Genomic DNA, 6890 nt, shown 5'->3' on the forward strand with positions numbered 1-6890 from the left:
TCTGACTCAGTCTGTCCACCAGTTTGTTTTTGCTGTAGTGGCAAAATCGTATTAGAAATCAAGCTAGGTCATTATTCAAGCTTTGATTATTTGAGACCGCCGGCCTGTAGTTCATCGGAAGCCTCTGATTCTCAAAGCTTGTCCCCCAACACTGGAGATCTCCTCAATTCACATCCACCTGCTTTAGACTCACTCATAAAGAACGGTCACTCTGGAATAACCAACCACACCGCTACGACGAACAAGAGAAAGTCTGCAGATGCTGGAAATCCGAGCGACGCACACAAAATGCCCGAGGAACTCAGCAGGTCAGGCAGCGTCTGTGGAAAAGAGCACAGTCGACATTTCGGGCCGAGACCCTTCATCAGGACTGAAGAAATAAAGATGAGGAGTCAGAGTTAGAAGGAGGGGCAGAAGGGGAGGAAGAAACACAAGGTGAGAGGGGAGGGGAAGAGGGCGGGAGGAGGGGGGAGGGGGAGAGGGAGGGGAAGGGGGGATGGGGGGAAAACTGTCGACACTTGCAGTTCCCTCCAGCAGTGCACTGCTTAGTGATAGATTGGTAAGTATTATTTTGTTTCTTTTACTAGCTCATTAATCATTTTTCTTTCTTTTTGTGTTTTTTCAAGTTACTCTATAATAGAGTAATTTATTATATCCTTGAATCAGTGTACAGTGTCTCCTTTGCGGATACCTCTTGTTGCTGAAAGAACAAGGGAAATTTATCAAAATATTTTCATGGCAGACCCTGGAGCTTGAGCTTGAAAGCCTGATTACTGGTATTTAATACATATGTTTGTCTCTATACAGTTTATCGAACATTGAAGATTCTTCTCAATCAACCTTCTTCCACCGACCGAATGGATTCTCCCCAAAGCCCAGTATGGACAGAAAGCAGCCACTTGGTCCATGGTCAGCCAAGAACGGACTTTTGAACAATACCACTTCCTGACTTCTGGCCCATAACCTTGTAGTCGCTGACTCTGAAGGTTCTTTTCCAGGGTCATCTAAAATATTGTTCTGCCTCCACCATCCTTTCAGGTAGTAAAATCGAGACTCCAAAATATTCCTTGAGTGAAATAAATCTTTTCTCAACTCCCCTCCAACATCTTAACCAATTGACAAATGTGTGTTCACAGTTTCTAGCCTTTTAATAGATCCTTTGGGTTTATCTTGTCTAGGCCTCCCATAAAAGACGCCAATGAAAATCAGCCATGATTTCCTCTGTTCCTAAATAAAACATACCATGGTAGCTCTCCCTGTGTAACTACAGTTCTCCAACCCTAGCTTCATTGTATTAAATCTTCTCTGCACCCTGCCTAACTTCATAACACACAGGAGGTAGTGTCATGGCCAAAACTACAGACATTAGTGGAGCTAATGATGAGGGTTGTCCTCAACCTCTCCTTCCAGTGACCAACCAGCTGCTCCTCAAAGCACGGTGTGGAACCCAGAAGCATAATGGACGTGCTCTTCACCACATGACAACTCCAGTAAATAAAACAGGAGCAGCGTCTGACACTACACATGGCCTTGCTCGACCTCACTAAACCCTGTCACCTCATGAGTCCGTAGGGACTTCTCTCAAATTCGGCTTCCTGCAAAAGTTTGTCTCCTCCTTGCTCTTGCTTCATGGTGCCCCACATGGATGTGTCGTTGCTTTGACACTCTTTCAGTCTTTCTCACCACAGTGCCACAGTACACCTCCAAGGAGCTGCCCACGGGAAACGGAGCTGTACTTCGGAACTAGTGGGAAACTGTTAAAACCACATTTTACTTCACTTCAGAATAAAGATCACACGAATCTCAATAGTCTAGCTGCAGTATGCAGATGACGTGCTTTTGTGCAGCAAGGCCCAAACATTGTCCGCTCGTTGACCAAAGTGTGTGAGGATGGACTTTACAGTCAATATCCACAAGATCTTTGCTGTACAGTGCTGCTCTATAAAGACAATAAAGAATCGTGGTGGCGTTCTGGGATCCTTTCCAACATCTCCAGATGAAGGCAGACGTTCACTATCAATTTCCACTCACCAGGACAGCCTACATCTGAAAAGGGTGTGTGCAGGTCAAGATCTCAAATGGGCTCAAAACTCAAGGCAGCAGTGACCCTTGCCATCCAATAAACCTTCTGAGGGCTGGACAACCTACAGCAGGCACAACGTGTAAAATTCTCCAAATACACATCAGGATGGTCAACCAATATCAGTGTCCTCTTCCAAACCAGCATCACGGTCTCCATTACACTCACTGTGCTCAGTGGGGCAGACCACATTGTTGACAGCAGACTCACGTAAAAGACATTCCTTTCCAATATTTCAGGGTACGTCAGATTTCTGAATAGTCTGAGAACCCACGAACACTGCCTCACTAATTTGCTCTCTTTTTGCACATTATTTTTATTTTTGTATTTCTTATTGTAACTTATAGTAATATTTTATGAATTTCACTGTACTGCTGCCACAAAGAAACAAATTTCATGACCTATGTCAGTGATAATAAAATTAATCCTGATTCTGAATGGGCTTTTTCTGTGCTGCCTCACTTCCCTGTTGTTACCCTCTCCAGCTTGGAGAGGGGGCAGTTCAGAACCCGCACACCATTACCCACCACCCCCACAGTAACCCCACCCCACTGGGTTGGCCATGCAGCATCATAATGCAACCTCATGTGACCAAAACAGGACTAACAGAAAAAAAAGACTTGGGAATAAAAACAGGTACAGCTTGAAAAAGGTATATAAATTTAGGTTAAAATATTCATTTTAATAGAATTGATTCGACCAATCAATGATAAAAAGAGAGGCGACCAATTAGAAAGTGCCTTTTTCACATAATTAATTAAGGTTAGAAATTTTTCTCGGAATAGATCTTTATAATAATTCTCAGTGATTGTTACACCCAAATATGTAAATTGTTTTCTTACAAAGGAAGGTTAATATCGGTTGGTATCAAATTATTTAAAGGAAACAATTCACTTACGTAAATTCAATTTATATCCAGGAAAAAAGAAAGAAATGCGGCCGCGGTTTGTGGGGGGTGCTGCTCTAGGATTTCGCGTTCCATCGTGACATGCCTGCAGTTACGCAAACTGCCCCTGCTGACTCTGTCCAAGACTTACTGACAGATCAACCAGTCGGGTAGAATGGGTTAATGGAAAAGCAGAATTGAGAGGGGGTTAGTTGGTGGGGAATGTACTGAGAATCATTTGGAACGGGAAAGGGCGCCTGGCGAACCCCCGACCCCGATGTCGGGGGGCGATCTGGTGTGGACGTTTACAGCAGGCGAATGAATGATCGAACGGGGTGAGGACTGTGGGGAATAGGGAAGAGGAGAAAGCAGGGCGCGGGGGAAATGTGACGGGGTGTCGGTGTCTGGAGAAGCGGCTGAGCCGAGATTCTGGCGAAGGTGCCGGGGGCTGGGGGCCGCGACGGCCCGGGGTCACCACTCGGTTCATCGGCGCCCCGTCTCCCAACTCCCAGGTGCAAAGTCACGGCGCTGCGCCGTTCCTCTCGGGTGTTAGAGGGCAAAGGCATTTCAAACGACCCGCGTCTCCCGCACCGGACCGACCTGCTGCCATCGGACCGACCCCCGTCGCGGCTCCAGCCTCCGCGCCGTCCCCGATTGCGTCAGACGTCACTTCCGTCGCCAGCCGGCGTGTGGGGGTGTGACGGGGGGGGGGGCGAGCAGGGGTGGGCGGTGAGTGGGGGGGGGGGGGATCCGAACGGACATTGCCTTAGCGCGCCCTCTAAAGGCGGGAGGGAGAACAGCAGGGAGTGCGGTCGCGCAGAGCAAACCCATTTAGCATCAGGATCAATAATATCATCTATTTTAACTTCATCAGTCCACAAGACTTGTTTCCAAAATGCATCAGGCTTGTTTAGATGTTCCTTTGCAAACTTTTGACGCTGAATTTTGGCCGCAATGAGCAAAGGGTGCAGAATTTCATGAAAAGAACACCTCTCCAACTGTTAAGCACCGGGGTGGATCAATCATGCTTTGGGCTTGTGTTGCAGCCAGTGGCACGGGGAACATTTTCAGTGGTAGAGGGAAGAATGAATTCAATTAAATACCAGCAAATTCTGGAAGCAAACATCACACCGTCTGTAAAAAAAGCTGAAGATGAAAAGAGGATGGCTTCTACAACAGGGTAATGATCCTAAACACACCTCAAAATCCACAATGGACTACCTCAAGAGGCGCAAGCTGAAGGTTTTGCCATGGCCCTCACAGTCCCCCGACCTAAGCATCATCGAAAATCTGTGGATAGACCTCAAAAGAGCAGTGCATGCAAGATGGCCCAATAATCTCACAGAACTAGAAGCCTTTTGCAAGGAAGAATGGGTGAAAATCCCCCAAACAAGAATTGAAAGACTCTTAGCTGGCTATAGAAAGCGTTTACAAGCTGTGATACTTGCCAAAGGGGGTGTTACTAAGTACTGACCATGCAGGGTGCCCAAACTTTTGCTTCGGGCCCTTTTCCTTTTCTTTTAATTTTGAAACTGTAAAAGATGGAAATAAAAAAGTAATCTTGCTTAACATATTAAAGAAATGTGTCATCTTTAACTTCATGCCTTTTGGAAATCAAATCATCTTTTACTTGCTTAGCTATTCACAGTAACAGGAATTTTGACCAGGGTGCCCAAACTTTTGCATGCCACTGTAAGTACTTTGATAATAAAATTTACTTTGACAAAAAGCAAAATAGTGAGGTAGTGTACGTGGGTTCATGGACTGTTCAGAAATCTGATGGCAGAGTGGAAGAAGCTATTCCTAAAACTTTGAGTGTGGGTCGTCAGGCTTCTGTACCTCCTCCCGGGTGGTGGTAATGAGAAGAGGGCATGTCCTAGATGACGAGGGTCCTTAATAATGGAGGCTGTCTTCTTGAGGCAGCGCCTATTGAAGATGTCCTCGACAGTGGGGAGGCTAGCGCCCATGGTAGAACTGGTTAAGTTTACAACGGTCTGCAGCTTTTCCCGATCCAGTGTGATCCGGTTACCCGTCAACACCAGAGCCAGAATCAAAGTACTTACAAACCCGGAGTGACATTAGTTTCCCGTGTGCAACTTCCCACATCTGGAGTTCGCTTCATACTACTGAATTTGAGAATGAAGTACTTGTGAAATTAGCACTGGAATGAAACCAGGGTTTAAGGATGATCCAGTTGTGTATGTTTGTATATCCGTGCACGTGTAATGCTACTGTGACACTGTAAATTCCCTCGGGATCAATAAAGTATCTATCTATCTATCTATAATTCTCTGAAGTTCCTCTCGTCCTCACCTACCACCCCACCAGCCTCCGCGTCCAGCACATAATTGTCCGGACCAGACCCAACCAGTTCCCCTCCACCACCACTCCCCTCCGTCTAGTGGAACCTGTCCTCACTTTTAATAATTTCTCCTTTGGCTCCTCCCACTTCCCTCAAACAATAGGTGTAGCCATGGGCACTCACACGGGTCCCAGCTATGCCTGCCCTTTTGTTGGCTACGTGGGACAGTCTATGTTCCAAGCCTACACTGGTGTCTGTCCCCCAGTCTTCCTACACTACATTAACAAATGTATTGGTGTTGCTTCCTGCACCCGTGCCCAGCTCGTTGACTTCTTCATCGACTTTGCCTCCTAACTTCCACCCCGCCCTCAAATTTACCGGGTCCATTTCCGACACCTCCCGCCCCTTTCTCAATCTCATTGCCTCTGACTCTGGTGTCTGTTATAAGGAGGAATTTGTTTAGCCAGAGGGGGGTATATCTGTGGAATTCATTGCCACAGACGGCTGTGGAGGCCTAGTCACTGCGTCAGTCATAGAAAAGTACAGCACAGAGACAGGCCCTTTGGCCCATCTAGTCCATACTGAGCTATTTAAACTGTCTACTCCCATTGACCTGCACTCGGAGCATAGCCCTCCATACCCCTGCCATCCACGTACCTCTCCAAACTCCTCTTAAACGTTGAAATCAAGCTCGCATGCGCCACTTACTCATTCCACACTCTCACGCCCTTTGGAGCAAAGGAGTTCTCCCTTGTTCCCCTTAAAGATTTTACCTTTTACGTTTAACGCATGGCCTCTAGTTGTAGTCCCACCCAACCCCCAAGGCAAAAAAATGTATAGTTGAAGTCCTTGATTAGCAAGGGCATCAAAGGCTAGAGGGAAAAGGCAGGAGAATAGGGTTGAGGGGGAAAGTAAAGGAGCTGTGATGGAATGGCAGAGCAGACTTGATGGGCTGAATGGCCTAATTCTGCTCCTTTGTCGTATGTATTAAAATGAGATAGAGAGTTCTGACACAATGAACGAGAACACAGCCAACACTATTGGGAAACTGATGAAAAAGCTTCAATGGTAATTCGAAACCTTTACAAGCCACGGCTTAGCCCTCGGTGTGCCGTGACAACCTCTGGTTCCACACATTGTTTCTGCGATCTGCAGAGAGAGATAAGAAGATCAAGGTGTGACTTTCAAACAGAAATTCTTGGAAGGAAAATCTTTGCAGATTAGGGAGTGAAGAGCAGGAGAGTGAGACAGCTATTTTAAAGAGTTGAAGGGTTGAATGGCCTTTTTTAAAGTTCTTTGAGATCCCATTATCCTAGGAAAAGACCTACTATTATACAAGTTAGGGGCTTGGACAACAAGTCATTATAAGGTAAATTATGATGTCAAGAGTCCATTTTATTGTCCAAGGGAAACATTACAATAGTCTTATAACAGTGCTGCCCTTAAATCCAGTGGTATGTGTTTATTTATTTATCTATTTATCTATCAATTTATTTATTTGAATGAATGATTGATTGAGATACGGTGCAGAATAGGCCCTTCAAGCCAAGCTGCCCAGCAATCCCCCAATTTAACCCTGGGACAATTTACAATGACCAACTTAACCGACCATCCAGAATGTC

General features: G+C 46.0%; 1 protein-coding gene across 5 annotated transcripts in view; it reads right to left on the reverse strand.

Annotated features, from left to right (window-relative positions):
- foxred2 (FAD-dependent oxidoreductase domain containing 2) overlaps positions 1–3645 on the reverse strand; it is a 46086-nt gene extending 42441 nt beyond the window's left edge. For 3 of the 5 annotated variants that reach the window (XR_012096844.1, XM_073033357.1, XM_073033356.1), the window contains exon 1: positions 3567–3645. The gene's annotated coding sequence lies outside the window, so the exon portion shown is untranslated. Of the gene's footprint in view, positions 1–193; positions 312–2978; positions 3525–3566 lie in introns of those variants that run through there. The other 2 variants (XR_012096845.1, XR_012096847.1) reach the window with 2 other exon arrangements.
- Positions 3646–6890: the final 3245 nt, after the last annotated feature.

Source organism: Hemitrygon akajei, chromosome 31, assembly GCF_048418815.1.
Source record: "Hemitrygon akajei chromosome 31, sHemAka1.3, whole genome shotgun sequence".
In the NCBI taxonomy this organism is placed as follows: domain Eukaryota; kingdom Metazoa; phylum Chordata; class Chondrichthyes; order Myliobatiformes; family Dasyatidae; genus Hemitrygon; species Hemitrygon akajei.